Raw genomic sequence first — 9910 nt, 5'->3', positions numbered from 1 at the left:
TATAAGTGCTGCTTGCAGCTGCGCATGACTGCTATTGATTATGATTTCGAGCGGTTTTCTGAAGGTATGCGCCCAGGTTGAAATGAGACAGGCGACGGGACTAAGGGAACGACAGGCAATGACTTTGTGGTGAACAGGACTTGTGATGCTTGATGACGGTGCACCTTTGACGTGTTTCCCATCTGTTCCCGACGATGACTGTGCTGAGTCCTAATGTCAATGTTCTCCTGCTACGCGCAGTTGCCGTTCCTCATACCATTGCAACTATCACTGATAACCGTGTATTTCTTCCTGTTTAACATTTTGGTTTAAGCACGCAAGTTATTCTGAAAGGCATGTCACTCAGCAACGCTTCTTTTATCAATGATACCGCCATCTCTGTATGGCATGTTTCGTGCTCATCTGCAGCCACCTGCTGTACGATCAGTTTCGCAACAAATGATCCCAGCATATTTTCTAAGATGATTACTCAAGACCTGCTTCCCAAACAGGCTGCGGATCTTTGATGCATCCCGGAGTCTTATTGCGATGTCCGAGTTTGAGGATCGCTCGCTGGGCAGACTTTCGTTGTGACCCATAAGATTGACACTGGTGATGCTAGCCCTATCCGCTGAACGCAGAACACCAGGTTATCCCAGCTGGAGTAGACAAGATGCTCATCAAAAGTGTAATTGAGTCCTCTTCGAGTCCTTAGGCATCGCCGGTTGTCTTGGTAAGAAAGAAAAATGGCAGCTGGCGACATCGTGCCAATTACCGTCAACTGAGCCAGATCACAAAAAAGGTTGTGTACCCTCTCCCGCGTAAATTGATGACGCCTCTCGACTGCCTTCACGGATCGAAATATTTCTTTTCAATCGACCTCCAATTCAGTTATTGGGAGATTTTGGTTGATAAACTCGACCATGAGGAGACCACTTTCGTTATGTCGGACGGCCTTTACCATTTTAAGGTTATGTTTTTCGAACTTTGTAATGCCCAAACAACTTTCGAAAGCATGATGAACTCTCTCCTTCAGTGCTATAAGTGGTCCACATGCTTATGTTATCTGGACGATGTCATCGTATTTTCCCCTACGTTTGACAGACACCTCAGTCACTTGGCCGCTATTCTTGAAGTCTTTAGGGAGGCCGGCTTTCAACTTAACTCTTCTAAATGTCATTTTGGACACCGCGAAATCAGTTCTTGGCCATCTTGTCAGTGCTGCTGGTATACATCCTGATCCTGATAAGATACACGCAGTCAAGAATTTTCCTGTACATTGTTCAGCAAAAGATGTACAGAACTTTGTGGGCTCATGCTCCTATTTATGTCAGTTTATTAAAAATGTTGCGGATATCGCCCAGGTACTGACTGACCTTCTCAAAAAAGACACTGTGTTCTTTTGGGGCTGTGAACAAGCCGACGCCTTCTACACACTCATGTGCTTGTTGACAATGCCTCCGATATTAGGCCACTTTGATCCATCTGGACCAACTCAAGTTCGCAAAGATGCCAGTGGTCATGACATAGGCGCTGTCCTCACCCAAGAGCAAAATGTAGTCCAGCACGTCATTGCCTAAGCCAGTTTTCCCTTGTCCCCTTCAGAGTGCAATTTTTCTATCACTGAGCACGAGTGCCTTGCTCTGGACCCATATTCTGAAACGTTCACCTTCTGCGAAACTATCGTCTTGGTCACGCCTCCACCAACGGCGCATGCTGATTGGTGGTTTCAGCAAAACCGGAAAATAAACAGTGACATCTAGTAGTTCCGGCCTATGTCATTTTAACGTCAAGGTGTCGATGGGTGCTCTCGACACATATTGAATAAATGAACACGTCTTTTGGTGTTAGGTTGGTGGGGGAGTGTAGTAGAGATAAGATAGGTGGTAATTTATAGGGGTCTTTTCGGTGGTGTCTTACACGCCTTGTTTCACGGCGATATTTGTTGATTCATTTAAAGTAAAACATTTCACACTTTCTTATTCAATTTATTTTACCTAAAGTGGCCGCAACCAACCGTAGTCAGTGCGCAGAACCTGTACTGCGGCCACTACACTCGTAAACAACACAGCCGAGCCGCTCTGCACTCCCACGGTGCGCTCTCTCATGCGATGTGAAGTGTTTGACAGCACGTGTTGGTAGTGCATGCTGACATCACGAGTAAGCAGTCACTTGATTTATTGAAAGTGAATATTGCGGCGGCGAAACTATAGCGGAAGGCAAAAATTCCAGAATATGGCCTCTGGTGTTTGGACAGGACCGTGCGCACAAGAGGGAGATGATGACAAAGTGGTAGGCTGTCTCCTGGAGCTGCGGCCTTTGTATTGGGCTTCCTCTTCATAACAATGTGTGTGTGTGCGTGTGCGGAGTTCGAAAAGTTGGTCGAACCCTGGCCCCCAACCCCCCCACCTTCCTAGAAGAATGAAGTTTCCGCCTATGTACCCAACAATGCAATCGGTTGGTGCATGAAAGAAAAAATGCTTTGAGAGTATGGTATAATGGCAGGTAACTCCCAATTTTACACTACTGCATCTCCGTGAACATGTCCCCATTTGCTTGCAGGCTTTTAGAGCATTGTAATGATCCTTAAATGGTTGAGGTTAAGAAAAAAAGTGAAAGCTTTGCACATCAGGTAAAGTAAAAAAAGAAGAAAGTAAAAAAGAAGAAGAAGATTAAAATCGTTCACTTCGTGAACTGATCAGTAAGTGCATACTGTAACACCTAAAAGAACAAGCAACAAAAGGAGCCCCAACTGCAACAAGTGGCTGACATTGCAGCATGCAATGAAGTCTCATAATCGTCAGAGTAGCACTACAGATTGGTTTTGCAGTGATACACTTAGTGCCTCAGAGATAAGCCAACACTCCCAAGAAATCGGGCTCCTCCTCATCCATATTAAACTACTCACAAACAACATTTGCAATCAAGATCACAAAAAATGCAAAGTAATGCCAAGTTTATGCCATATGCTCTTCTCTTGAGTGGAAGTTGATTAAAACACACACAAGGTGTCTGGCCACCAAAAATTTACAGTGTGAAAGGCACAGTCTGCAAAGGAATAAACACCGATGCATAACATTTCTTAGGGCTAAATATTAGGGGGCTTATTCCTCTCGTGTTATTTACAAAAATATAACGATCATCCATGCTGAAACAGTTCCATATGCGGTCCAATGGTTCCATATATTTCCTGCATGCATTACTTTTATGGAATCAATATGGAATCCATACAAAATATGCACAAAATGCATAAGTATCACATGGAAAACATTCAGAGTCATTGGACCACTTATGGAATGTTTCAGTGGAGATGCTTGCACAGGATATTTGGCCCCAGTTATTACTCCAATAGTTCAAGCTCCATAAGGCATCACTTTGCATTTCTTTATTTTGTTGCAAGTGATTCTTAGAACACATATTGCCGAGAAGGATTAGATAGGAGTCAAGGTGATGTAAATGTCTCCTAGAACAAGTACACATTATCTCAGATTAAAAATGAAGCAAAATACACCAACCAAGTGACAGAAGATGGGACCAACACTTTATTGTCACTATGAATAAAACCTACTGTACGCCCAACACTGCAAAAAAGTCAGTTATGAGTTATGGAGTTAAACGTCCCAAAGAACTTGCAAGTTATGAGCACATGAAGGGCCTTGTCAATTGTTAAAAAATCTGCAGGGAAGGATAAAAGTATTTGGTGTTAAATTCTAGGCTCTCCCTGCATATATACAAAAGTATTAATTGGCTAAGGTGTTAATGACAGCATTGACTAGTACTGAGCAGATTTGTAGAAAATGCGCAGTGTTACAAGGCTTAAGTGGCAAATAGTATTTATAATATTGCAAAAAAAAGAAAGCATGCTTTACATATTCATATGACGTTTATGACGTTCTCCAAAATAGTTTCTAATGTGTGCCCATGTATACAAACATTATGGCAGTACTTTACTGAAACTCAGTTATACACATATACATGCATATAGACAGTGGAGGGTTTAGATGAGAGTTTATATCCATGAATAATGTCAGTCTTTGCACTTCAATTACAAATTCCTGTAATGTATCATACACTCAAAGGACATTTGAATGCCTGCTACAATGTTACCAGGCTGTTTAACAAGTAGATGGTCGAATGTTGTTTCCATCTTTTGTCATTGGATGATGTATCACTTCCATGCTATTTCAAAACACAGAGACAAAGCATCTTGTTTAGAAACACAACTACAAGATGCATCAACCTCATTATGGTAGAAGCTGTTTATGCTAGATCATACGTAACAAGCAGTGAACTTCCGAGCGTACTCAACAGCTGCTCCAATGAAAGTTGTGCCGAGTGCAATTAACGTTGTGCCGAGTGCAATTAACTGCCATGAACTTGCGCTGTTAGAAACACATGAAAAATGCGTAATATAAGCAACAAAATGCTTTTACATTTGTACTGCCATCTAAATTGTCAGCAACAATACAAGTAATGTGTGTGAACTGCAAGTCACCCTATCTATGGGCCAAACAAAATGAGCACAGCAATGAGTATATCCATTAAAGGTATGTGCTGTTGTGAAATGCCTTTAATTTTTAAATGCCAATAAGGACCAATTTCTGTTTCCTTTTTAGTTGCTTTTAGTTTTTAAATCTTATGTTTTAAAAATTTGGAGCCTATAAGTGCCACTACGTACTTCTCTAATACATTCAGGACAGGAACATGCAGAGAGAGTTCTTCCGGCCAGGGAACAGGTAGAGTGCGAAGGAGGTACAGCAAATGCCTGCTAGCCTAAGCCTGCATGAGCTGTCCCAGATAATGAAACACCAGTTACACGATTAGGAGCTTCAAGTCATATTGAAGTTAGCTGAAATTTTGCAACTTTCAGTCTTTCCCAATAAATGAAAGTACATACACATAAAAATCTCACAAAGCTATACAGTTGGCTTGCGTTAATTCAATCTCCTACACACCTCATATGTTTGTTTAAAATATTCGCAGCTAAGAAAACATGGACCAAAGCAGAACTTGGAATTATTACGCGAGAAGACGTGGACATGAAATAATTTAATGCCTCTAATTGCATGGCCCTGAATGAAAGGAAATGAAATTAGCAGGTCTGACATCCCAATGCAACACACAGGACATGAGAAACACCACATTGGGGGCCTAGAGCAATTTTGACCATGCGAGGTCTACTAATACACACTAAATACGTAAGCATTATTGCATTCCGCCTCTATAGGAATGTGGATGCTGCAATTGGGAATTGAACCCGTGACCGCGTATTTAGCCGAACAATGCCGTAGAACTGGATTTAGATGAAGCTAACGGATATGTAATAGAAGAGGAGAGAAGATAGATTCAGTTCCTGTGAACAGATATACAGGATGTTGAAAATCCAACTGCCACAGCAACCTAGGTACTAAGGTATAAATATATTTTGGCTACCCTTGCGTTATGAATGTTCTTCTTTCAATAATATTTGGCTATGTTGCCAGTGCCTGGAACACCAGGTGTTTGAAATGACTGAACTAACCAAAAGCCTTGCTGAATTAAGTGGCTTCAGAATGCAATGAAAACACAGCGGTTAAAACATTGGGCGAGTTGGTTCCTAACTAAGAAAGATAAAGAATCCCTATGCTTGAATTGCTTAGAATTTCTCTCACTTCGAGATTGAGCTGTAACAAGCTGACTGTATTAACAAAGCCTCCTGAAATGATATTGACTGCCTTGCTAGCAGTGTAGTGAGCAGGATATAATTGTTTAAGTGCCTTTACGTGCTTCAACATGTGCCTATAGAAAAGGGAAAGGTTTGTGACAGACTCAAAAGTACTATGTAGTTGAAACAAGTGCCTTGCAAGAAAAAAAACAACTCTCCCTGCATGCATGAAGGTGGGCACATGTGCATGACGGTCAGTAGTATTAATGAAAGCTGGTAAAACACGCATGCAAGCCAGTTAAAACAATGAATAATTAATGAAAAGAATTGGGCTAGTTGGTGTTGATGCTTTTTTCCGTTAGCTTTGTTAGCTCTAATAGCTATGTCAGAGCAAAATGATCAAGTATCTTAAGCAAGGTTTCAAGTTTACATATTTCTGAATAATACAGTTTAACCTCGATATATCGAACAGAGTGGTGATCGCGAAATAGTTCGATACATAAAATCACGTAAAAACTTCTGTATATCAATCGTGGTGCAGTAAATACTCATTTGAAGCTTCACACAAAGTATTCATTTGGCTGAAAGTACTGCAACAATGTAGCCTGCTTCTAATTGGCAGCCGCGTGCTTGAACACGGAGTCTTCAACATAGTCTAAACAATCCACAATCGATAGGCCGGTGTCCTCTATTGCGCCACAGTAGTGGCGTAGAAGGGCCAAAGCAGCTGCAGCCTCAGTTGAAGTTATGGCGCGGGTACACATCAGCACTTGCGGGATCAACCTTGGCAGCGCCTTTGTTTGGCCGCTACTTCTGCTGCAATCTCCACGTTCATCAATTGAAGCATATTGAAACACTGTCAATAACAAAGTATTAAATGGCATCTGCCAAGGCGTCCATGAGCGAGCCCATTGAGTGCACACTGTCGTGCGTCTTTGTGGGTGCAAATCGCGAATCCTCGCGAAGCGCGGCAGGCGCAGAGCATGGCACCGAGGAGAGTCAGTGCGACAAATGCAATGCGTCGTTGACGTTGTCGAACTAGCCAAACTGCTACGTGCATACGCTGCTACGTTCAAACGGCACCCTCGGCGCGATCGATGTGTGCACTTATAGTACGCAGCAGTCAAGAACGCCCATTATGCCATCACTATCTTCGAGGGTGTTGCGAGAAAGCTCACCGCCTGTCAACAGAACACACTTGGTCGGAGGTGGCGGAGTTCGATATACCCATTTTACGTCCGACCCCGTTCGAAATAAATTTTTAAATGCATGTGATGTTCCAGGTGCATAGAAAGTGTTCGATATACACAATAATTCGATACATCCGTGTTCGATATATTGAGGTTTGACTGTAAACTTCTTGCCCGTGAATAAGCTGTAACATTCGTGAAAATAAAGACAACATTAAAAAGTTTTTGTGCAAGCAAACAATTATGTTTCCATACTGTAAACGCTGAAATTGTACCTGGTTTTGCCTTGCAGAGAGAGAGAGAAATAGAAATTTTAACTGTCTCCTTTACACTCTACATGTAAATATCATTAAACAACAAAAAGAGTGCATCAGCAGGTCATTAAAAAAGGAGAAGCTATATAAAATGTGGAATTCTGTGAAGCTTATGACAAACAATTCTTGTCTGCTTGCTAATTCTGAGATATTTTATATTTATTAGCGACACCATCAGTGTCTATGTCTTCGATTATCTAGTTACTGGCTCACTACTAAGCTTGACATTCCATCAATTATAGTGAAAATTATAAACTTGAATAAATACAATATAAATACTAAATAATTTGGAAATCACCAAATTTTATAGTATGTCAAAGTAGCTGAAATAAGGCACTGATAAAAGGAAACAACAGTAGAAATGGCAACCGTGCAAACACAAATTAAATATAACAAGCAGTTATTACAGACATGTACACACAGCATTATTATGAACACATTAGTGCTTGGCAATCACGTTAGGATGAGAACAACACTTGCAAAAAAAAAAGTTAGTGAGGACAAGGAACACTTTCACATCTGCTGCTCCATGAACAAAGACAGGAGCAGTAAAAAAGACAAAATACTTCACTGCCTGAATCCTGCCCTAACTGAGAGCCAACATATTCTGAAAACATCCTCATGCCTTTCACAAAACTGACATTCCCCATAACATCCGTGTCCAACGAACAACAACTTTCATCCCTGCTGATACGTTCACAAAAAGCCGAAGCAGAGCTTATTCCTAGAGGAACCTCAGCCGATATAACAAATTGTTGGGTGTAACAAATTACTGAATTTTAAAAAGTATAAACTTTCCCTAGCTGATATCAGCATATAACGACTATATGCTTACAATGAGTATGATATAATGAAACTATTTTAGTGCTGTATGCAACTTTGTTATAACAAGGTTTAACATACAAGTTTTTACAGGCGAAAACATGCAGGTTGTAGGACAACTATTTTTTATAGGTATTTTGACAGTTATGTTTTTTGCCTACCTATTTACTGCAAGGCTCAAATCATAACTATTATGAACGTTTCTAAATAGACAAAAAAGCTTTCAGTTTAGACAAAAAGAATGTGCTGCGGCTTATTGAAAAAGTGCTGGTGTTGAAAACAAATTGTTGCATATTTCTTGGTCATGCTTCCACAACGTTTTAACTATTTAAAATTTTTTTAACTGCCTTGACGACAGTGCTAAAACAGTAAAAAATATAAGTGGCAGTGAAGATTACAATAAGGTGCACAAAAAAACAGAAGCAACTGAATTATTAGAAACTGACATGTGAGCATATGTGTCACAGCTCCATCACAACTACATGTAAAGAAAAAAATAAGTGTGCCTTAGTTTGAAATGCCTTATGAAGGTCACTAGTAAACAGGTATGTTCAATGCGACAGGAATCAGGCAGTTCACAGTGCTGACTTAGCACACAGCATACTTTAGCCCACAGTGTACTTAAGCACAAAGTGTACTTCAGAAAGTACAGTACCATTTTCATTTGTAAATAATTAAAGAAGAAACATACTGTGTTCTTTAGTACACCATTTTGGGAAGAATGGTCCTGTCAAGACGACCACATTGCAGTTTTTTGTCAGCTGCATGATGTATTTGTTCTATTCATTGCCAAAGTTGGATAAGCACTGAACATAGCAGGTGTACATGCACCTCTACCTTATTTTTTGTCGAGCATAGCATATGCTTCTCAAAGCTGAAGTTTGTGTGCAAGTTTTAGAAATGAATGGTGTAAAGAATGAATACAAGACATTCCATATACAATACATATTTATAGTGTCGCAAGAAAACGAATGCAGGTGTATTTTGTAAAGTACACTGGGCCTATGTGTATGCTAGAGGGGTATGCTTGTTCTCAAAACACACACAATGTTTTTTTTTGTTTTTTACCTGTATTTCAACAAAATATTTTTTTGCTGGCTATGAAAGCTTCAGAGACGGTTGCAGGTAAAAGACACATTAAGGATCACATCAACATTGCTATTACTCTTTCTGGTTCTTTTCTTGCTGCCGACAAAGATGACGATGCTCTTTTCTCATTCAATAAAACAGTGAGCAGTGTTACAGTAAATTTAGATGAATAAAATAACATTTAGATATATGAAGATTATTTAAAAAAACGTAATTTGTCTTCGTCCAGGATTTATTACAATTTCGAAAATAGGTGGGAGGAAACAGAAGACATCAAAGACTATGTATATTCCTCTGCCAATCGAGATCAGTTATGCAACGAAATCAGTTATGCAACAAAATCAGTTATGCAATGAAATCAGTTATGCAATGAAAGTAGGGAAACTGACATTGGGGAACCAACCCCATCTCTTGAAAGGTCAAAAATTCCCCATAACATATTTCCCATTAAAATGCTAATTTTGCTGCCAGAAGGTCATGCAAGATTGCATGTTTCATTTGACTCTTCACTGCAAGTTTTTCTGATTTAGGAAGCTCCAAAATATAGTACATACATTTGATGACCTGCATCAGGGTTTGCTGCTCCCATAAAGGCCCAGTGTACATTATAAAGCACACCATCGTTTATGTTTCAAATGAAGCGCAACTCGTGAAACTTTTACAATGCAGTTCCACTGTGAAAAGATCGTCTGGTACAAAAATCAACAAAATTTATCTGGTAGATTGTTCTCGAGTCTTAATGGGTTAGTCCAGCACACAATCAATGCTACATAGCAACCAACACTTGCAGCGTCTAAAACCAAACTAACTATAATTCACATAATGGCAGAAGTCTGTCCACTTCGGCTACATTATCTTACTGGCCATGTGTG

The 9910-nt window shown here is 40.1% G+C and overlaps 1 protein-coding gene across 17 annotated transcripts in view; it reads right to left on the bottom strand.

Moving 5' to 3' along the window:
• PMCA (plasma membrane calcium-transporting ATPase 3) overlaps window positions 1-9910 on the bottom strand; it is a 359676-nt gene that overhangs the window by 30076 nt on the left and 319690 nt on the right. The window contains exon 26 of one of the 17 annotated variants that reach the window (XR_010566675.2): window positions 4658-4767. The exons of the other annotated variants lie outside the window; for them this stretch is intronic. The gene's annotated coding sequence lies outside the window, so the exon portion shown is untranslated. The remainder of the gene's footprint in view (window positions 1-4657; window positions 4768-9910) is intronic. 17 annotated transcript variants of the gene reach the window in all.

Source organism: Dermacentor albipictus, chromosome 5 (genome assembly GCF_038994185.2).
Source record: "Dermacentor albipictus isolate Rhodes 1998 colony chromosome 5, USDA_Dalb.pri_finalv2, whole genome shotgun sequence".
Lineage (NCBI taxonomy): Eukaryota > Metazoa > Arthropoda > Arachnida > Ixodida > Ixodidae > Dermacentor > Dermacentor albipictus.
This window is presented reverse-complemented; position numbering and strand designations above follow the sequence as displayed.